The sequence below is a fragment of the Oncorhynchus kisutch genome, linkage group LG11 (assembly GCF_002021735.2).
Source record: "Oncorhynchus kisutch isolate 150728-3 linkage group LG11, Okis_V2, whole genome shotgun sequence".
Classification (NCBI taxonomy): domain Eukaryota; kingdom Metazoa; phylum Chordata; class Actinopteri; order Salmoniformes; family Salmonidae; genus Oncorhynchus; species Oncorhynchus kisutch.
The window spans coordinates 57,384,092-57,407,464 of record NC_034184.2 but is presented as its reverse complement, the minus strand read 5'-3'; the positions used below and the strand labels follow the sequence as shown (position 1 = coordinate 57,407,464).

The 23,373-nt window shown below is 42.5% G+C and overlaps 1 long non-coding RNA gene across 1 annotated transcript in view; it reads left to right on the top strand.

The window, feature by feature from the left end:
• The window catches only part of LOC116376278 (uncharacterized), a 68,473-nt gene that overhangs the window by 31,505 nt on the left and 13,595 nt on the right, over positions 1-23,373 (top strand). Inside the window, exon 3 of the long non-coding RNA XR_004211697.1 lies at positions 14,709-14,887. This is a non-coding gene — a long non-coding RNA (uncharacterized LOC116376278). The remainder of the gene's footprint in view (positions 1-14,708; positions 14,888-23,373) is intronic.

The following is a 23,373-nucleotide window of genomic DNA, read 5'->3' as shown; positions in this document are numbered from 1 at the left end:
GCCAAATCCTGACTGTGCCATCAGCATAACACAACGGGAAATGGGATACGTTGGACCAGGCAATGTTTTTACACTCAATTGTACAGTGTTTGGTGATCGCATGCCCACTGGAGCCGCTTCTTCTTGTTTTTAGCTGATAGGAGTGGAACTTGGCGTGGTCATCTGCTGCAATATCCCATCTGTGATAAGGACTGACAAGTTGTGCAAACCGAGATACCGCTCTGCACACCACTGTTGTATTGCACTGTTATTTGTCTGTTTGTGGCCCGCCTGTTGACTTGCACGATTCTTGCCATTCTCCTTCGACCTCAAATCAACAAGCTGTTTTTGCCCACAGGACTGCAGCTGACTGGAACTTTTTTGTTTGTAGCACCAAACCCAAGACACTGTCGTGCGTGAAAGCCCAGGAGGACAGACGTTTCTGAGATACTGTAACCGGCGCACCTGGCACCGACGATCATACCACGCTCAGTCGCTTAGGTCACTTGTTTTGCCCATTCTAACGTTCAATAACTGAATGCCTCAATGCCTGTTTTATATAGCATGCCACGGCCACATGATTCACTGTCAATAGGAGCAACCTATTTTAGTGAATGGGTGGTGTCCCTAATAAACGTGCCACGGTGTACATGCAGTGTGACATCACATCACTAAATTGCTGGCAACAGGGCAGCCATCTTGTGCCAGTAGCAGATAGCCTATAGAGCTTTGTGTCACGGCACAGTACGTCAGATATAATTCACTAAACTCTCTGACATTTCATCTTCATTGACCCAGAATGGTCGAAAGGCTTTGACATCAAGTGCCATTAGTAGCAGCCACTTGTGATGGATTGTCCTGCGGGGTATAATATTAGCGGGAACATTGGAGAGGTAAATCAGATCAATAGTTTATTTCAAAACAAGAGTGCAATGGAAGTCATGTCATAGACTTGTCACTCGCTGACAAAATCCCTTCTCAAGGCTCCGACACGGGCTGGCGGACGACGTCTGGCAAGGACGCGTGCATTTGTGGAAGTGCGCACATGGGCACACACACACACAAAATAATAACAGACAGATAGAAAAGAGAGAGAACAGAAAGTACAAAAGCAGATTAGTCTACTGGCATTTGTACAAAGAGCTATTTTTCATTGTTCTCCCATTAAAAGAAAGGCCTTAAAAGAAAGGCCACATTCGTTTTGGCAAGATGATCCTGCCGTTCCCTACATAAACTCCATCCTGCAGGTGGCATCCATCATAATTACATTTAAGCCGACTTATAAAATACTGACAATGTACTGCTGCAAAGGAACAAGAAAGGGCAGAGAGGAGAAATAATGGAACTTTGAAAGAATGGAAGAAGAACTAATTTTAAACAGAGGTGTCTAGCAGAAAAACTAGTACCTGACATGACTCACATGAGGGAAGGGGCATTTTCAAACCCCCAAAGCCTAGTCCCATAAGAAAGATTAGCACACCATGACTGGTCTCAGGGGCCTGATGTGTTTGAGATAACAAAACACCACCACAGTAGCTGAATTGATGGGAACATAGGGCCAACATTTGCCACACATTATGAATGTGAAGTTTGAAGTGTAAATCTCATGGATAATGACTACAAAATAGGGATAATGGCAATATTAGAATATCCTAACATTAGATTGTCAAGTCCTATACTCCACAACCAGACTGGTTTCAAATGCCTTTTGAAGTCATTTTAAATATACTTTTCTGTGCTTGATTGAGGTAGCCTGGTTTAATGGACCAATAGAATAGTTCCAAAAGTGCAAGCCCCACCAGTCTGGCATTGGAGTGAATTAAAACAGTTTTTGAACCCACATCTGAGCTCCATAGAGAGGGTGAAGTTGTGTCCTCCTGAGCCGGGGACATTGATCCAAAATGTCTGGCTGAAATGTTTACCTTCATTTAACTCGGCAAGTCAGTTACAAACAAATTCGTATTTTCAATGACGGCCTAGTGGGTTAACTGCCTTATTCAGGGGTGGAACAACAGATTTGTACCTGGTCAGCTTGGGGATTTGAACTTGCAACCTTTTGGTTACTAGTCCAATGCTCTAAGCACTAGGCTACCCTGCCTAGACCCAGCCTGTCTTTTCCCTATACATTACTGCTCTATCTGAAATATCCTGCGAGGTTAAATTGTGCTCTCCCATTGAACATGGCCCCCTCACTATAGTGCAGATTTACAGATGGGTGTAGCCCTGAAAGCAAACTCATTGAGCTCAGCCACCAGTGAAACAGGCACTGTAAGGTGCAGGGCAAAAACGTTCATGGCATGAATCAATGAACTTTGAATGCACTATCTGACATTATCATGGTTTTAGCAGACAAATTCACACAGCCAAGTCAAAGGGTGTCAAAATGAGCCCTGGCTATACTATAAACGTGACTTGTTTGTCACATTCACTCAGGTGGCTGGTTATACTGTTGTTAGCCAAAGTGCTCATCAATGACATCCACTGTTTCTCAATGGGGGAAATGGAGTAGGCTAAAATCTTAGCTTGCGCCAAAATGATCTGAAATACATTAGCCTGCATCACAATAAAATGATATTCAAGGTGGGGACACGCTGCCAAGCATGCCGCTATAGGAATGGGAATGTGGTGGTGTGCGTGCTATTGCTTCACCTGAGTCCAGATATTTAATGCTTCTAACGCCGCCAAATAAAGTGCATTTGGAATTAGGGGGCATATTAATAATGCATATATCCTACATTTACTTTAATATTTACTCCCGGGCATTTTTGGTAACAGTGTATAAAAGCAAGGATTATGGTGGAGCCGACAAAATAACAAATGGCACAAAAACGCCCAGGTAAGCCACGGCTGCCAAAAAACAATTCAACGTGGTTGATACCCTTGAGGTTAAGAGGAGAGCCAGCAACCTGAGGATTACTGGTTCAAATCCCAGGGCTGATGAGAAAATCTGCCATTGTACCCTTGAGCAAGGCACTTGCTCCATTCTGTATGCAGTGTGTCAGGTTGGTTACTGTCTGACAGCAACAGAGATTGTTGATGCAAATGGATGAACAAAGATCTAGCCTCTCCCTTTGAAGCTGGGGAGGTCTGTGGATACAAGGACTAGAGAGCACTTGGGTTGTTCCATGAAAACACTGCCTTTTGCATCCCTTTGATATTTTAAGTAGAAATTGTGCACCAATATTGCATTTTAAAAGCATGTTATATTAAATTAAGTGACCTTTAATGTAGACCACATGTAGAATTCAATAAATGAGATTTTTATATATGAATAAAGATGTGCTAAAGTCCCAAATTTCATCATTTTGACATATCCCTCCATGCACCCTCTGTGACTACTAGCAAGATCTTAACCCACTTTACCCCAACATTGCTCCCAGTTTTGACCATCATTGTAAAGCCCTAGTTACTTTATTGCTTTGACAAATTCATATCTGACTATTATTTATTTAATGTGATTAATTCACATCTGTTCCCCATTTTAAAGGAAACACTGTTAGATGAACTGAACTCTCGTTTTAATATGGTGAAACTGTTCTGAGTGGCACAGCAGTCGAAGGCATTGCATTTCAGAGCTAGAGTAGTTACTACAGACCCTGGTTCGATCCCGGGCTGTATCACAAACGGCCGTGATCAGGAGTCACATAGGGCGGCACACAAATGACCTAGCGTCGTCTGGGTTAGGGGAGGGTTTGGCCTGAGTAGGCCGTCATTGTAAAATAAGAATTTGTTCTTAACTGACTTGTCTAGTTAAATAAGGTTAAAAATAAATAAAATAAAATGTTTTCAAAAATAAATATTGAACATCTAACAGTCAAATCACAGCGTCAAAGCTATAGAAAAATGGCCACGCAGTCATGGGTGAACAGGGAGTACAGGAGGGGGCAGAGCAGGCATCCTTGTGGGGCCGCAGAGTTGAGGATCAGTGAAGTGGAGGTGTTGTTTCCTACCTTCACCACCTGAGGGCGGCCCTTCAGGAAGTCCAGGACCCAAGAAGGCGCAAAAGTGTCTCTTCAACCTTAGAAGGCTGAATACATTTGGCTTAGCACCTAAAACCCCCCCAAACTTTTATAGATGCACAATTGAGAGCATCCTGTCGGGCTGTATCACCACCTGGTACGGCAACTGCACCGCCCGCAACCGCAGGGCTCTCCAGAGGCTGATATGGTCTGCCTAATGCATCACCGGGGGTAAACTACCTGCCCTCCAGGACACCGACAGCACCCGACGTCACAGGAAAGCCAAACAGATCATCAAGGACAACAACCACCCAAGGCGCTGCCTGTTCACCCCGCTATTATCTAGAAGGCGAGGTCAGTACAGGTGCATCAAAGCTGGGACTGAGAGACTGAAAAATAGCTTTTATCTCAAGGACATCAGATTGTTAAATAGCCATCACTAGCACATTAGAGGCTGTTGCTTATATACATAGACTTGAAATCACTAGCAACTTGAATAACGTGTACATATTCTTGCATTACCCATCTCCGTATGTATATACTGTATTCTATTCTACTTCATCTTAATATATGCCGCTCTAACATTGCTCGTCCATATATTTATATATTCTTAATTCCACTCCTTTACTTAGATTTGTGTGTATCGTTGTGAAATGTTAGATATTACTTCACTATTGGAGCTAGAAACACAAGCATTTCGCTACACCCGCAATAATATCTGCTAAACACGTGACCAATAATTTGATTTGATTTTGAAGCAGGTGACCTGGTTCTACTCTTTTTTGCAATTTCTGGTGTTTTGTGGTGGAAAACCAAGGTCGCCCCATAACACGTCATCCCTGTTACCTATAGGTAGACAGGCTAGAAATGTTTTAACAAGAAAACATTTTTTTTGTGAATGTTAGGGAATAGGTTATGCAATTTGTTAGGCAATTTAGACAACACACTACAGCTCACTACCACTTCCACACTCCATTCCCCCAGGGGGCAGCAGCAACCTTGTCCAGATGCTGAGGCTGATTGATAAGAACATCAAGTGCTGCCAATTAGGGTGATCAGTCAGACTGCCAGCTTGGAGAGCTGTGAGGCTGCTGGTTGGTTTGGTGGCCGGAGGACTTTCATTTGGTTGTGAAAATTGTCAAATCAAAAAAGTTTAATGTTTTACCTAGTTAAACATCTCAAAAGGCACCAAATTGGTTGAACGACCTACTTGGTGAGCAAGTGAATCGATTAGTCATCCACGTGGCAGAGACACAGATCTGTCATTATAAAACACACAAAAAATTTGCCTTTACCATGTCGTGTGAGGCTTCATGTGTATGCAGGAGGGCCTGCGTGTGTCTGTGTGGTTGAGGGGGTGGGTGGACGTAGTGTGACTCACTCCAACCAAACACAGCCAGCGCGGTGCCACCCCCACATTACCCACCTGCATTGGCTCCCACACTGTGCCTGCTAGAGAGAGGCAGAGAGCCAATAATATTCTCTGCGTCAAAATTGCCATACTTCCTTGGGCACACAAGTTAGAGGTTGTCACGACATGCTTGGTGTGTATACGTACACTTGAGCATCCATATGCGCATGTGTGTGGGAAGTGTGGGCCTTGCCCTCTCCATAAGACTGTATTGCATCTGCAGGGACTTTCAAGCACACACACACACGTGCACACACACGTGCACATACACGCAGCTGCTCTATTCTGCTGCTTAGCACTCACCAGTGACAGAGCAGTGGGCAGTGCCACCCACACAGCTTCACTTACGCACTTATTTCACACACACACACTCACATCTGAACGAAACCACACTGTTTTATGCAGACTTGCAGTTCAATTCACTGACTGTACAGAAAATAACTGTCTTAACTGTACTAGTCTCTCTTTATAACAAGTAGCTTGAGAAGGCTTGCGAGTTTTGTTACTTTATTGTATGAATCATTTATTTTCATTCTATATTCTTATTGAATAGGCCTGTGGGATGATGTATATATATTTTTTTATACATAAATCGGAAGAGCTCCAAGCATTTCCAAGCAAACATTCTTCTTTGTAGGTCATGGACCAAGTCTTTCAATTCCTGCTGGTTATCAGCACAACTGCAAAACACAGGGCCTAGGGGAACCAAGGTTAGGTGTTCGATAATATCGTCCACCAGCCATCTCTCTGTTGAACCGTCTGGTTTCACAGCACCTCCGAATGGGAATTGACTGGAAGTCTATGGTAGGAGCGGATGAAAAAAAAAACACTTCATAATTGGCTGATCTCTGTCCACCACCGAGCATAACCCTTAGAACCTCCCCATACATTGTGAACTCCAAACTTTCTTGAGAGGCGGCATATCTTTGGTGGGTTGAAGAGGTCCTCATGAAGCGACAGGAGTGGGGCGTTGCAGACCTTTTCAAATAATTTTGTGAGTTATTGCAAGTCTCCAGATATAATGTTTGCCAGGACAGGAAGCCAGGGAAGTGGGGTGGATAGTTGTGTGCCAGTGATGTGTAGTATGTAAACATCATTAAAGTGACCAGTGATTCCATGTCTATATACATACAGTGTTTTGTCCTTCAAAAGTTGCAGCATACTGCAGCATAGCTTGCATTGTGCCGCAGAATTCTATGGCACGTTATTTAAGTGTCAACCACTGTTACCATTAATGCTAGTTAGTGCTAGTTTGACCAGCAGAGGGCATCTTTGAGAAGCATTTTATAGCCTTCAATAGTGGCTGTACTAGAGAATTTAAAACCTTTTTTGTAAGAACAGTGTATGGGACTGATTTGAAGAAATGTTGCTTAATTAATTTGATTCGTATATATCGTATATTGCACAAATCTGGCCTTTATGGAAGAGTGGCAAGAAGAAAGGCATTTCTTAAAGATATCCATAAAAAGTGTCGTTTAAAGTTTGCAACAAGCAACCTGGGAGACACACCAAACATGTGGAAGAAGGTGCTCTGGTCAGATGAAACCAAAATTGAACTTTTTGGCAACAATGCAAAACGTTATGTTTGGCGTAAAAGCAACACAGCTCATCACCCTGAACACAACATCCCCACTGTCAAACATGGTGGTGGCAGCATCATGGTTTGGGCCTGCTTTTCTTCAGCAGGGACAGGGAAGATGGTTAAAATTGATGGGAAGATGGATGGAGCCAAATACAGGACCATTCTGGAAGAAAACCTGATGGAGTCTGCAAAAGACCTGAGCCTGGGACGGAGATTTGTCTTCCAACAAGACAATGATCCAAAACATAAAGCAAAATCTACAATGGAATGGTTCAAAAATAAACATATCCAGGTGTTAGAATGGCCAAGTCAAAGTCCAGACCTGAATCCAATCGAGATTCTGTGGAAAGAACTGAAAACTGCTGTTCACAAATGCTCTCCATCCAACCTCACTGAGCTCGAGCTGTTTTGCAAGGAGGAATGGGAAAAAATTTCAGTCTCTCGATGTGCAAAACTGATAGAGACATACCCCAAGCGACTTACAGCTGTAATCGCAGCAAAAGGTGGCGCTACAAAGTATTAACTTAAGGGGGCTGAATAATTTTGCACGCCCAATTTTTCAGTTTTAGAGTTGTTAAAAAAGTTTGAAATATCCAATAAATGTTTTTCCACTTCATGATTGTGTCCCACTTGTTGTTGATTCTTCACAAAAAAATACAGTTTTATATCTTTATGTTTGAAGCCTAAAATGTGGCAAAAGGTCGCAAAGTTCAAGGGGGCCGAATACTTTCGCAAGGCACTGTATGTGAGAATATCCTAGGGGCTTTTATATAATTCTAAATTTAAAAATCGTGTTGTTAAATAAAAAAATAGATTATGTGGTTTTCAAATAACGGAAAATGAGCGAGAAAAAGGCTATTCTTGAACATGGGGTGAGACATTGTTACTAATTTGTAAATAAAGCCTGTTTGTTACTTAGAATGATTTATTTCTGTTTTTATAGGAAGAGAAACCAAAAACCTACAGTCATTTCATGGATCTCCCAGTTGAGGCCGGCACGGGTATTGAACCAGCATCTGTAGCAACACAGCTTGCAGTGTTTTACACCAAGGCGATGTACAACGTGACCGGTAGGGAGTAGGCTACAGTACTGCAGAGACACAGCAGCGCCTTGGGACCCAAAAGCATAATCAGTGCTCTAACTCCCCCTTGCGCTGTTCTGGAGCAATGGGGTATTGACGCAGGGTACTGTACTAAACCACAAATTACATTAAATGCCGCAGCATAATCGCTAAACCTTTAGTGGAGCAACCGCTGTACAGTAGCGAATCAGCCTCTAAGGTGCAAGGTTGAGTAACTGGGTGGCCAGGGGGCACTATTTTCACTTCCGGATGAAAAGTGTGCGCAAATTTAACTGCCTGCTACTCAGGCCCAGAAGTTAGGATATGCATATAATTGGTAGATTTGTATAGAAACCACTCTAAAGTTTCTAAAACTGTTAAAATTATTTCTGAGTTTAACAGAACTTATTTGGCAGGCGAAACCCTGAGGACAAACCATCCAGGAACATTATTTTTTTTCAGGTCACTCTCTTTTCAACGGGTTTCAATGTGGATCTAGATTTCTAAGGCACTTAGAAAGTATTTAGTCAGCCATCAATTGTGCAAGTTCTCCCACTTAGCTGACGAGAGCATACAGGTCGCAGTGGTGGGTGGTATAAGGGGCTTTGGTGACAAAACGGATGGAACTGCATCCAGTTTGCTGAGTGGAGTGTTGGAGGCTATTTTGTAAATGTCATCGTCGAGGATCGGTAGGATAGTCCGTTTTACGAGGGTATGTTTGGCAGCGTGAGTGAAGGAGGCTTAGTTGCGATATAGGAAGCCGATTCTATACAGTGGGCAAAAAAGTATTTAGTCAGCCACCAATTGTGCAAGTTCTCCCACTTAAAAAGATGAGGCCTGTAATTTTCACCATAGGTACACTTCAACTATGACAGACAAAATGAGATTTTTTTCTCTCCAGAAATCACATTGTAGGATTTTTAATGAATTTATTTGCAAATTATGGTGGAAAAAAAGTATTTGGTCACCTACAAACAAGCAAGATTTCTGGCTCTCACAGACCTGTAACTTCTTCTTTAAAAGGCTACTCTGTCCTCCACTCATGACCTGTATTAATGGCACCTGTTTGAACTTGTTATCAGTATAAAAGACACCTGTCCACAACCTCAAACAGTCACACTCCAAACTCCACTATGGCCAAGACCAAAGAGCTGTCAAAGGACACCAGAAAGAAAAGTGTAGACCTGCACCAGGCTGGGAAGACTGAATCTGCAATAGGTAAGCAGCTTGGTTTGAAGAAATCAACTGTGGGAGCAATTATTAGGAAATGGAAGACATACAAGACCACTGATAATCTCCCTCGATCTGGGGCTCCACGCAAGATCTCACCCCGTGGGGTCAAAATGATCACAAGAACTGTGAGCAAAAATCCCAGAACCACACGGGGGGACCTAGTGAATGACCTGCAGAGAGCTGGGACCAAAGTAACAAAGCCTACCATCAGTAACACACTACGCCGCCAGGGACTCAAATCCTGCAGTGCCAGACATGTCCCCCTGCTTAAGCCAGTACATGTCCCGGCCCGTCTGAAGTTTGCTAGAGAGCATTTGGATGATCCAGAAGAAGATTGGGAGAAGGTCATATGGTCAGATGAAACCAAAATAGAACTTTTTGGTAAAAACTCAACTCGTCGTGTTTGGAGGACAAAGAATGCTGAGTTGCATCCAAAGAACACCATACCTACTGTGAAGCATGGGGGTGGAAACATCATGCTTTGGGGCTGTTTTTCTGCAAAGGGACCAGGACGACGGATCCGTGTAAAGGAAAGAATGAGTGTTTTTCTGGATCAAACGCGCCAAATAAATGGACATTTTGGAAATATAACGACAGAATTTATCGAACAAAAGAACCATTTGATGTTTAATGGACATATTGGCGTTCCAACAGAAGAAGATCTTCAAAGGCATAAATTATATTGTTATTTCTGACTTTTGTGTCGCGCCTGGCGGGTTGAAATGTGATTTTCATGTGTTTGTTGATGGGGTGCTGTCCTCAGATAATAGCATGGTTTGCTTTCGCCGTAAAGCCTTTTGGAAATCTGACATGGTGGCTGGATTAACAAGAAGTTCATCTTTAAACCGATGTATAACACTTGTATGATTCATGAATTATTATTATGAGTATTTCTGTTTTTGAATTTGGCGAAGGGATCACTAAGAAGTTAACAGTCTGATGGCCTTAGACGTGCTAGAAGCTGTTTTTCAGTCTCTTGGTCCCAGCTTTGATGCACCTGTACGGACATTGCCTTCTGGATGGTAGCGGGGTGAACAGGCCATATCTCGGGTGGTTGATGTTCTTGATCATCTTTTTGGCCTTCCTGTGACATCAGGTGCTGTACCACCCTCTGGAGAGCCTTGCGGTTGCGGACGGTGCAGTTGCCATACCAGCCAGTGATACAGCCCGACAGGATGCTCCCAATTGTACACCTGCAGAAGATTGTGAGAGTCTTAGGGGCCAAGCCAAATTTCTTCACCTTCTTGAGGTTGAAGAGGCACTTTCTTCACCGCACTGTGTGTGGGTGGACCATTTGTCAGTGATGTGTACGCAGAGGAATTTGAAGCTTTTCACATGCTCTCTTGGTTGTCTCCTGAAGTCCACGATCAGCTCCTTAATTTTGTTGACATTGAGAGAGAGGTTATTTCCTGGCACCACTCTGCCAGGGCCCTCACCTACCTGTAGGCTGTCTCATCATTGTTGGTAAGCAGGCCTACTACTGTTGTGTAGTCTGCAAACTTTGATGTTGGAGGCATGCATGGCCATGCAGTCATGGGTGAACAGGGAGTATAGAAGAGGGCTGAGCACACACACGTGTGGAGCCTCTGTTGAGGATTAGCATAGTGGAGGTGGTGTTTCCTACCGCCACCACCTGGGGCGGCCCATCAGGCTGTCCAGGACCCAGTTGCACAGGGCAGAGTTCAAACCCAGGGCCCCATGCTTAACAATGAGTTGAGGGTACTATAGTGTTGAAGGCTGAGCTATAGTCAATAAACAGCATTCTTACATAGGTATTCCTCTTGTCCAGATGGGATAGCCTCTCAAAGCACTTCATGATGACATGGGGCAATAGTCATTTAGTTCAGTTACCTTTGCTTTCTTGGTTACAGGCACAAAGCAAGTGGGGACAGCAGACTGGGATAGGGAGAGATTGAATATGTCCGTAAAATACCAGCCAGCTGGTCTGCACATGCTCGGAGGACACGGCTAGGAATGCCGTCTGGGCCGGCAGCCTTGCGGTTAAATGTCTTATTTCACATCGACCAAGGAGAACGAGAGTGCACAGTCCTTGGGAGAGGACCGTGTCGGTGCCACTGTGCTATCCTCAAAGCAGGCGACAAAGGGGTTTAGCATGTCTGGGAGCAAGACGTCAGTGTCCACGACATGGCTGATTTTCCCTTTGTAATCCGTGATCGTCTGTAGACCCTGCCACATATGTCCTGTGTCTGAGTCATTAAATTGCGACTCCACTTTGTCTCTGTGCTGACGTTTTACCTGTTTGATTGCCTTATGGAGGAAATAACTACACTGTTTGCATTTAACCATAATCCCAGTCACCTTCTCGTTGTTAAATGCAGTGGTTTGCGCATGAAGTTTTGCGCAAATGCTGGCATCTATCAATGATTTTTGGTTTGGTTAGGTTTTAATAGTCACAGTAGGACCATCCCCTATACACTTCCTTTTGAACTCGGTCACCGTGTTATTCTCAGAGGCAACCTGGAACATGTCCCAGTACCCCGTGATCAAAACAATCTTGAAGCATGGATTCCGATTGGTCAGACCAGCGTTGACTAGACCTTAAACAAGAAGTACACGTGCTGAGTTTCTGCCTATCGGAAGGCAGGAGCAAGATGGTGTCCCGGAAGCATTTTCCCCAAATTTGCTATAATAATATTTCAGCAAGTGTATATAGCAGTTGATTCTCTTTAAAGAAGCCTACAGTCATTCAGTACAGTTACATTTTGTTGTCCTTTCTCAGTCTCTTTCTCTCCGATAGTCTCAAACATCTCAGAGCGGTAATCAATCCTGGTTTCTGTGCCAAGACCTGCAACTCTCCTCTCTTTCAGAGTGAGTTACTAATATTAATATTACAACTAGTAGTTGTTATGCAGTTGCTTCTCGCCTCAACATGTGAATGACTATACTGTTTTTCCTCTCTCTCCTAGTCTCGATCACCTAGTCTCTGTGCTGTTACTTTTCCTTCCAACTGGTTGAGGTTAGTTTTTCACATCGTTGCTTGAACAAAAATATTTATATTTATAACTCAACAGGCTGAAAGCTTGTTCTTGTGTCTTTGAAAATTCCTTTTTAGAAAATAGAAATGAATAGGAAGACAGCACCAGTGTCTAACTCGACTAAGGCAGAGGGCATGTGTAGACTTAGATAGGTGACTTGGACACATTAGGGATGACTATAGGATGGGGGTAGCAAGTGACGTAGGCCTAGCTGTAGATGATGAATCAGTTGCAGAATGTGACTAACCCCATAGACAACTCTGATCCCATAGATAATGAGGACATGGATACAGATCCGGGTGGTTATGAGGATAATGTAGATTGGTATGAGGAAATCTGATTCAAAAAATCAGGATTCTGATTAACCATATTTAGAACCACCAAGTAACCTCACTGATAGGCTATCCAACTGGGCCCTCACCTTTGGCATCTCAATGGTTGCTTTGACAGCTCTACCGAGTCTTATGGTTCTACCACCGGGACCTGCCCAAAGATGCTAGGACTGTGCATAGGGCCAAAACTCAATACACCATCCTTGAAAAGGCTGGAGGTCAGTATCAGTATTTTGGAATTCTTACATCTCTCTACAGATGGCTGTACCCTCTTACAAATCAACATAGATAGCTCCAGCATTCAGCTATGTATGGCCCATCTTAGGACTGTTAATTAGTGCAAACATGAAGGAACCTGTTGTAATTGGACTTCACTGTGGACCTAAAAAAAACACTGCGTTTCCGTTTGAAAATTATCTTCACAAGATGAAGTTTGTGAGGAAGCCAGAATACCCCCTCACCCAGGTCATTAGGAGACTGTCTGAAGTAAAACAACATATTGTGAAGAACACTGGTTTGGTCTGTCCATTGAAAAAGCAACACTTTGTTAGTCTTATTCTCAGTGGTTTTTCAGTGACAGCACAATATCAGGAAATGTAGAGCGAGCAATGGGCCATTAAAGTATCAATAGGGGATATTGTTTTTATCATTGGAAACAATGTGTGTGTCATACACAACATTGTCAAATGTAGTGATGGAGTGTATGTTACGTACAAAGTTCTCAGAGAAGTCACAATTCTTCAGTTACCCATTCAGCTTATCCTTCCTTAACATATCCAGCATTTACCAACCATCAGAAACACTCAAATTTGCCAAAGTATCTTCCAGAAATGCATAGTTCTGCCCCATAGGGAGGGATTTGTGACCTTCCCTCTAATGCATATTTAGGAATAAAGCTAAAAGACTAGTGGGGTGGGTGTCACTTTTAAATTATTTTTTTAATGAAGTTTAATTGATATAAAAAATATTTTAAAAACACTTAAGTATTATTTTGAGTGTGGTTAGAAGGGTTGACTTAATTAAAATGTTACTGACTATCACAGCGTTCATCACTTGCTTCTGGACAAAAATAGACGTATGTACACTTTGATAGAGTATGACTAACACTAGCTGTATTTGTAACACTGTATTTATGGAATGCTTATTTCCTGTTCTGTCTTTTCAGATGTTTTTGTTAGTACAATTCATTTTAAGCAAGGACGCACGCCAATATTGTGCCAGAGGAATGATTTCAAGACGGTGTGACCTTCTAGCCTAGTTGTAAGAAAGATGACCGAATTGTCCCTGCACATTTGAGTCTATGGTAAAGCTGGTATGTTGACAATGCATTTTTTGTTGTGTGCTCTGTTTTTGAAGATCTGTTTTGGAAGTGCAGCTGCCCTTAGAAGCATCACCTAGTAAGGGAAGTTGAGGCTGATGTACACAGTACATCACTATGGTCAATAATTTTGCTTGACTGTTTAATGTCAATAGTTTATATTCCAATAACATGTTATTCAACAAAATGTTCCTTTTGGACAAAGTTGACAATTCAATTTCAACTGGTTAGTTATTTTGCAATCTTCCTTGTGTCCTGCTAATAGGTATTTAATAGAATACACATTTATTTTTAGATAATGACTTGCGAGCCAGGCAGAAATTGAAGGCTTTGTTGACCTGTGAGTTGTCAGATTTACAGTCCGAAGCTGAGGTGGGTGGAGGCAGGGGGGGGGGGGGGGGAGTAGTGAGTATTTTTCTTTAAAAGAAAATAATTCTCGCCACATTTACTCAAATCACCATCACCCACAGATTGATTTGGACTTGTTGGTGATTTGCTGAGCTTGTGATGCATCTTTAAACGATTAGCTACAACATAGCCAATTCATATTAACCATATTTCTCCTTAGTCAGTGTGATGTACTGTATCTGTACTTGTCATGTACTGTGTGAATGTTACTGTTATACACCCGATGTTCCCACTGGGAAGTTACTCTGATAAAAGTCTGTGTTGTCTACCATTTTAGACAAACGGAGATACTGACAGAGCGACTCCCAATGGAGGGAACAGTTATATTCATATACAGTATTACACTAGCTAATAATCATATCCCCTCGATCTCACTATGTAGAAACATGGTATGGAACTCAAATTCTATCAATCTTGTTTTTTTTGCAGCAGCAGCAGCTGAACTCCACATCCTAACACTGATGGAGCACATGAAACCTCAGCAGTCGCAACTTGCTGCAACGGTCAACAGCCTAGATGGGAGGATGGAGAACAACTTGCCCCAACCCGATGATGACCTAGACAGTGTCTATAGGACGGCACAAATGCCAGGATCAAAACACAACATGGTATGATTCTTAACACATTAGGACTATGTATGTGTACATGTAGTAGTACACTACATGTTCAAAAGTATGTGGACAACTGCTCGTCAAACATCATCCCAAAATCATGGGCATTAATATGGAGTTGGTCCCCCATTTGTTATAGCAGCAGCCTCCACTCTTCTGGGAAGGCTTTCCACTAGATGTTGGAACATTGCTGCGCGAACTTGCTTCCATTCAGCCACAAGAGCATTAGTGAGCTCGGGCATTTAGGATTAGGCCTGGCTCGCAGTCGGCATTCCAATTCATCCCAAAGGTGTTCGATGGGGTTCAGGTCAGTACTCTGTGCAGGCCAGTCAAGTTCTTTCACACAGATCTTGACAAACCCTTTCTGTAAGGACCTCGCTTTGTGCATGGGGGCATTGTCATGCTGAAACAGGAAAGGGCCTTCCCCAAACTGTTGCCACAAAGTTGGAAACACAGAATCATCGAATGTCATTGTATGCTGGAGTGTTAAGATTTGCCTTCACTGCAACTAAGGGGCCTAGCCCGAAACCATGAAAAACAGCCCCAGACCATTTTCCCTCCTCCAAACTTTACAGTTGGTACTACGTATTGGGGCAAGTAGTGTTCTCCCGGCATCCTCCAAACCCAGATTGGTCCATCGACTGCCAGATGGTGAAGCGTGATTCATCACTCCAGAGAATGCATTTCCACTGCTCAAGTGTCCAATGGCGGCGAGCTTTACACAACTCCAGCCGACGCTTGGCATTGCACATGGTGATCTTAGGCTTGTGTGTGGCTGCTCATCTACGGAAACCCATTTCATGAAGCTCCCGACGAACAGTTATTCGTCGGGAGTTACGCTGCTTCCAGAGGCAGTTTGGAACTCAGTAGTGAGTGTTGCAACCAAGGACAGACAATTTTTACACACTACAGCACTTGGTGGTCCCGTTCTGTGAGCTTGTGTGGCCTACCACCTCTCGGCTGTGCAGTTGTTGCTCCTAGAAATTTCCACTTCACAATAACAGCACTTACAGTTGACCGGGGGCAGCACTAACAGGGCAGAAATTTGATGAACAGACTTGTTGGAAAGGTGGCATCTTATAACATTGCCACGTTGAAAGTCACTGAGCTCTTCAGTAAGGCCATACTACTGCCAATATTTGTCTATGGAGATTGCATGGCGGTGTGCTCAATTTTATACACCTGTCAGCAACGGATGTGGCTGAAATAGCAGAATCCACTAATTTGATGGGGTGACCACATACTTGTGTATATGGTGGTTCCTCCTTTAAAAGTTGCGAGCTTACACCGCGAGACTTAGAGGTACCCAGCATCACGGCTTCATTGCTCCAGGCAACCACAAGGGGGAGTTAGAGCACTCATTATGCATTTGGGTCCCAAAGTTTTTATATGAGCAATTATATCGAGTGGTTCCAATGACGAATTTGACGCGAGCCACCCCTCCCCTGTGGCTTTCTTCAGCAAAGATGGCTGACAAAACATTACGGGGGAAGCAAATGTAAGTAATTATAACGTCATAACGAGTCAAGCTAAAAATGTACAATTGAAAGGAATATGTTCGTTAATGTAGAGGCAAACGATTGTGCATATTTGTCATAAAGTTAATTTTGAAAATTGCTATTTAGCAAGTTCTGACTAGCTAACATTAGCCCGCTTGCTAGTGTTAGAATGAATTTGTCATTCTTGTTGTTTAATGTTTTAGGGACTCCTGAGAAAAGCAGCAAACCAGGCTGTCTTGTGAAACAGTGGATGTAAATAATCTAGCTAGCTAAAGCATTTACTGCAAATTGAATGTACAATGGTGTAAGCTTGCCTTGCAATGCAGCTCAAGTAACATAGCTAGCTAACTACTTGCTTATTGTGTAGTGGAGGATAAAAATAACTGTATGCCTATGGATGTGTAGCTAGCTACAGTATGTAGCCAATCTGTGTAAGGACCCTAAAACGTTTGGTATGAGTATTAGTTCAGAACCCATCTATCTATGAACCTCAGCTATCATAGTGGTATCAACTTCAAGTCTGAATGGCATTAATGAAGCCTATGGATAGAGTAAAATATAATAACTTTATGCCCAAGGATGCAAGTCCTATATACATATACTGTAGTTATTACCACACATGAGTTCACCCACATTGTAGCCTGTACATTGAGTATATTCCCTGATCATGTACTCTTCCTTGGCAAATAAAGGTGCGGTTCAGGTGAGATTCTTTTTCAGTCGTATCCAATACCAGGTGTATCAAACTCCATTATTTGAATGATGCTGTGTCTGCATGTATGTATTACAATTATTACACTTCAACAGTGTTTACCACTCCTGCTCCTGGGACATCAACGATTACACATTGTAACTATGCAATAGACTAGAAACATGATTTAAAAGCTGATTTGTAATTCATGTATACAAAAAAAAAAACGATGCATATCAAACTCCCTTCATCTGCATTAATCTGAATATTTCAATGAGAGATTTAATTTCAACCAGTGGAGAATGTGAAATGATTTATTGAAAGTTCATCATCCAGGTGTTATAAATACATAATACATGCTTTATAATAATTGTAATATTAGAAATACAAGTTAAATCTGTATTTCAATGCACATACAGTGGGGAGAACAAGTATTTGATAACCTGCAAAATCGGCAGTGTTTCCTACTTACAAAGCATGTAGAGGTCTGTAATTTTTATCATAGGTACACAGGAGGGCTTCTTAAAGAAAAACTAACAGGTCTGTGAGAGCCGTAATTCTTACTGGTTTGTAGGTGATCAAATACTTATGTCATGCAATCAAATGCAAATTAATTACTTAAAAATCATACAATGTGATTTTCTGGATTTTTGTTTTAGTTTCCGTCTCTCACAGTTAAAGTGTACCTATGATAAAAATTACAGACCTCTACATGCTTTGTAAGTAGGGAAACCTGCAAAATCGGCAGTGTATCAAATACTTGTTCTCCCCACTGTATGGTGTGCATTATAAAAAAAGAGGAACAAAGATGAGGTTGGGAGAGAGGTGTAGAAGACAGAAAGGGAAAGGTAAGAACAGAGGCAGACAGCATATGATTAATGAATTACAGTGCTACCCTAATATTCTCTCAGTTCATCACAATTGATGAACTAGCGGTATCTCCTAACCAGCCTTGGGCTCCCAGTTGGCCCGAAGGTTATCTTATCTTAAGAGCGGGTGATGAGGCGATGACGGGACTGGCTTCCTCTCTCACATCAAAACCTACCTGCAGGCGAGAGACAGATGGATAGAGAGAGAGCATGATTAAGCATTGTTTAAAAAAAAAATCTAACTCAGTCGGTCAGTCAATCATTTCACCAACACAGCTGATATAACCTAGAGGATTTAGGGGGAAAGGGATGAAGTGAAAGAGAGAGACTTATTGTGTGTGTGTGTGTGTGTGTGTGTGTGGTCTCACCTGGTGTCCACACTAAGTGGTTACAGAGTACTTTATGCTGAAAAACAGACACGAGGTCAAACAATAGAATATAATGTCATTACTAGACAAATACTACTTGAAGCTTGTAAAAAAAAGCTAACCATAACTCTGTCATGAAATATGATTATATATCGACTACGAAACAAAATATGACATGGCCTGCTTATGAGTTGCCATGAAAATAAGTTAGATTAATGCAACTGAAAATGGCAAGAACAGGTGTTCATAGCTCAATGGTTTTGGTTAGCTTGAGAATAATAATTGCATGATTTATCATTCTACAGTATGTTTGTATGTACAGTGGGGCAAAAAAGTATTTAGTCAGTCACCAATTGTGCATGTTCTCCCACTTAAAAATAGAGAGGCCTGTGATTTTCTTCATTAGGTACACATAGGCACAACTATGACAGACAAAATGAGAGATTTTTAATGAATGTATTTGCAAATTATGGTGGAAAATAAGTATTTGGTCAATAACCAAAGTTTCTCAATACTTTGTTATATACCCTTTGTTGGCAATGACAGAGGTCAAACGTTTTCTGTAAGTCTTCACAAGGTTTTCACACACTGTTGCTGGTATTTTGGCCCATTCCTCTATGCAGATCTCCTCTAGAGCAGTGATGTTTTGGGGCTGTTGCTGGGCTACACAGACTTTCAACTCCCTCCAAAGATTTTCTATGGGGTTGAGATCTGGAGACTGGCTAGGCCACTCCAGGACCTTGAAATGCTTCTTACGAAGCCACTCCTTCGTTGCCCGGGCGGTGTGTTTGGGATCATTGTCATGCTGAAAGACTCAGCCACGTTTCATATTCAATGCCCTTGCTGATGGAAGGAGGTTTTCACTCAATCTCACGATACATGGCCCCATTCATTCTTTCCTTTACACGGATCAGTCGTCCTGGGCCCTTTGCAGAAAAACAGCCCCAAAGCATGATGTTTCCACCTCCATGCTTCACAGTAGGTATGGTGTTCTTTGGATGCAACTCGGCATTCTTTGTCCTCCAAACACGACGAGTTGAGTTTTTACCAAAAAGTTATGTTTTGGTTTCATCTGACCATATGACATTCTCCCAATCTTCTTCTGGGTCATCCAAATGCTCTCTAGCAAACTTCAGACGGGCCTGGACATGTACTGGCTTAAGCAGGGGGACACGTCTGGCACTGCAGGATTTGAGTCCCTGGCGGCGTAGTGTGTTACTGATGGTAGGCTTTGTTACTTTGGTCCCAGCTCTCTGCAGGTCATTCACTAGGTCCCCCCGTGTGGTTCTGGGATTTTTGCTCACCGTTCTTGTGATCATTTTGACCCCTCGGGGCGAGATCTTGCGTGGAGCCCCAGATCGATGGAGATTATCAGTGGTCTTGTATGTCTTCCATTTCCTAATAATTGCTCCCACAGTTGATTTCTTCAAACCAAGCTGCTTACCTATTGCAGATTCAGTCTTCCCAGCCTGGTGCAGGTCTACAATTTTCTTTCTGGTGTCCATTGACAGCTCTTTGGTCTTGGCCATAGTGGAGTTTGGAGTGTGACTGTTTGAGGTTGTGGACAGGTGTCTTTTATACTGATAACAAGTTCAAACAGGTGCCATTAATACAGGTAACGAGTGGAGGACAGAGGAGCCTCTTAAAGAAGGTCTGTGAGAGCCAGAAATCTTGCTTGTTTGTAGGTGATCAAATACTTATTTTCCACCATAATTTGCAAATAAATTCATAAAAAATCCTACAATGTGATTTTCTGGAGAGAAAAAAATCAAATTTTGTCTGTCATAGTTGAAGTTTACCTATGATGAAAATTACAGGCCTCTCATCTTTTTAAGTGGGAGAACTTGCACAATTGGTGGCTGACTAAATACATTTTTGCCCCACTGTATGTGGTCTGTTGTCCGGTAATTTGTCCAATTTGGCTTCTGCTCAGGATGTTGTGTTCATCAAGGAAATGACATAGTCTGTTATTTATGATACCGCAGAGAATTTTCCCCAAGTTGCCGTTATCGCAAATTCCTCATTAATTATTTCGGTCAAATTTGTCTCGATTTTTATAGATTGGTGTGATCAATCCTTGGTTCCAAATATCAGGGAAAATACCTGCAGGACCATGTTGAACATTTTGAGTGTAGCCAATTTGAATTTTTCATCTGTAAATGTAATAATTTCATTTGAAGAACCATCAGCACCACAGGCCTTTTGGGGTTGTGGAATGTATCATTTTTCTGATCATTCTCATTCTGATTCAAGGATTTGTCATTTTTCTTGTATATCTTGTTGTTTTGGGCTCTTTGTTATATTGCTGTAGAGGTTTGCAAAGTGATTTCTCCACTTATCACCATTATGGATAGCCAATATCTCATGTGGTTTGTTTAATTTATTCAAATTCCCAGAAGTGGTTTGATTCTATGGATTCCTCAATTCCATCCAGCTAATTTCTAATGTGCTGTTCCTTTTTTGTTCTTGGGGTGTGTTTGTATTGTTTCCCCATATTGAAGGTGTGTATTTTTGTTGTCTGGTTCTGTGTTTTTGATTAGATGTATTTCTCAATGACTTCCTTAGATTTTTGCAATCATTATCAGACCATTTTTCATGATCTATTATTTTTGATTTCTGTACTGTTTGCACTCCATCTGTAGGCCTGTTTAGTGGCATGTCATTTATTGGGCCATGATGCTTCATGGTTAGGTTCCGCTCTTGTCAGATAAACTGTGATTTTACTGTGGTCTGAGAGAGGTGTTAGTGGGCTGAATGTGAAGGCTCTGAGAGACTCTGGGTTGAGGTCGGTGAGTCTGCCTGTCGCTCTCACTCTCGCTCTCTCTTTTGGTCTGCCTAGCTCTCTCTCTTCATCTCTTTCGATCTGCCCATCTCATGCTCTCTCCCACTCTTTGCCTCTCTCTCTCTCTCTCTCACTCTTCAGTCTGCCACTCAATCTCTTTCGGTCTGCTCATCTCTCTCTCTCACTCACTCACTCACTCACTCACTCACTCACTCACTCACTCACTCACTCACTCACTCACTCAAATGGCCTTATTGGCATGGGAAACATGTGTTTACATTGCCAAAGCAAGTGAAATAGATCATGAACAAAAGTGAAATAAACAATAAAAAATGTACGGTTAACATTACACTCACAAAAGTTCCAAAAGAATAAAGACATTTCAAATGTCATATTATGGCTATATACAGTGTTGTAACGATGTACAAATAGTTGAAGTACAAAGGGAAAATAAATATGGGTTGTATTTACAATGGTGTTTGTGTTTCACTGATTGCCCTTTTCTTGTGGCAACAGGTCATACATTTTGGATGAGGTTAGGAAGTGCAGCTCATTTTGTGGGCAGTGTGCACATAGCCTGTCTTCTCTTGAGAGCCAGGTCTGCCTACGACAGACTCTCTCAATAGTAAGACTATACTCACTGAGTCTGTACATAGTCAAAGCTTTCCTTAAGTTTAGGTCAGTCACAGTGGTCAGGTATTCCTCTGTTTAAGGCCAAATAGCATTCTAGTTTGATCTGTTTTTTTGTTACTTGACCCAATGGAAAGAAAGATATTTTTGTTTTCTCATGATTTGGTTGGCTCTAATTGTGTTGCTCATTCCCCTCCCTCTCTTGCTGTCTCTCACATAAGCCTACTCTCATTTTTTGTCTCTCTCCGTTGTTCTACTCCTCCATATCTTTCCCTTTCCTCCCCCCTTCTCTCTCACTTTTGCCCTCTCTCTTTCTGTTCCACTTCTCTCTCTCTCTCTCTCTCTCTCTCTCTCTCTCTCTCTCTCTCTCTCTCTCCATCCTTCTCTCTCCCACTTGGGATCAGATGGCCTTTCGGCTCTGAGAGAGCAAGTCAAGAGCCAGTCGCCTACATCTGGCCTGGCTGTGCTGGATAGGCCTTGTCGGCCAGTGGCCCCTAAGTGCTTATTGATTACAGCCACTGAAGGGGATGGAGCTCACTTAAATGGATGGAGCCCTTTTTAAGGGACAGTGCGCCAAGCCAGTGCCTGGTCCCCTGGAATTTGATCCCAACAGAGTCCAGACCTCTCACTGCAGCAAAACTCCCACATAAGTTTTGTTCAGACAGAAACATGAGAAGAGGCTGGAGATGAGGAGCCTCAGAAAGAGAGCTGGGGAACAATGAGAGTTTAACTGGGCTAGCTATTTTTAACCCGCACTCTTCGCTATGCTGTACTGTGCAGTGGACTGAAGCGAAGGATCAGAGCTAGTCTGTGTGAACAGTGGTGCTGAGGGAACTCCATGAACACACACACACACACACACACACACACACATACGGTGCCACTGGGGTGTCTTCATCTCTTCACCATCCCCAATTAGAGCATGTGTGTTCTCTGTGATGAGATATGAGGCAGAGACAGCTCAGTTCTCCAAACACACATACACGCACTCACTCACTATAGCGGAGAAGCCATGCTCATTAGTTTAGTAAAGCCCGTGTGTGGATGTGGAGAGAGCTCTTTTGATTGGGGTGAAGCTTGAATGAACCTCCACTTTTATCCTGGTGACGTGGTTATACCTCATTATTAGCTGGGTGTGGTCAGACCGGGCAAGAGCTAATCGGATATGGTGACTTCATTCGAATTAGGCATAATGGTATTTCATTGGTTCCCGTCGTTTGATCAGGCAAAGCTTATTGGGCCATGGCCTTTGTGTATGCGTGCGGGCCCAATTAGACGACAAACACACAGACGAGCTAGCTTGTTTAGCATAGTGTCCCTAATTTTCATGCAGCCTGCAAAAAGTTAGTTGGGCGTCATGCTACATCGGTCTCGAAAAATATGTTTTTGTTTAAATTTGGCCGCCAACTGAAAGTTCGTCTCCCTTTTTTTCCCCCCCCTTCAGGGCCGGGGATTGGGTCGTTAATAAAATCTGCTTTATCACTGCGGCACTCAGAGCGGCGTGGAGGTGGAACTTAACAGATTGCATATCTTGTTAAAAGGCTCTTCAACGTGGGGAGTCATTTCAGAACAGTTTTATATGCAATTCATTATTCATCAACTGGCAACCAGCCACAGAGCAGTGACTTTAATATGTAGTTTACG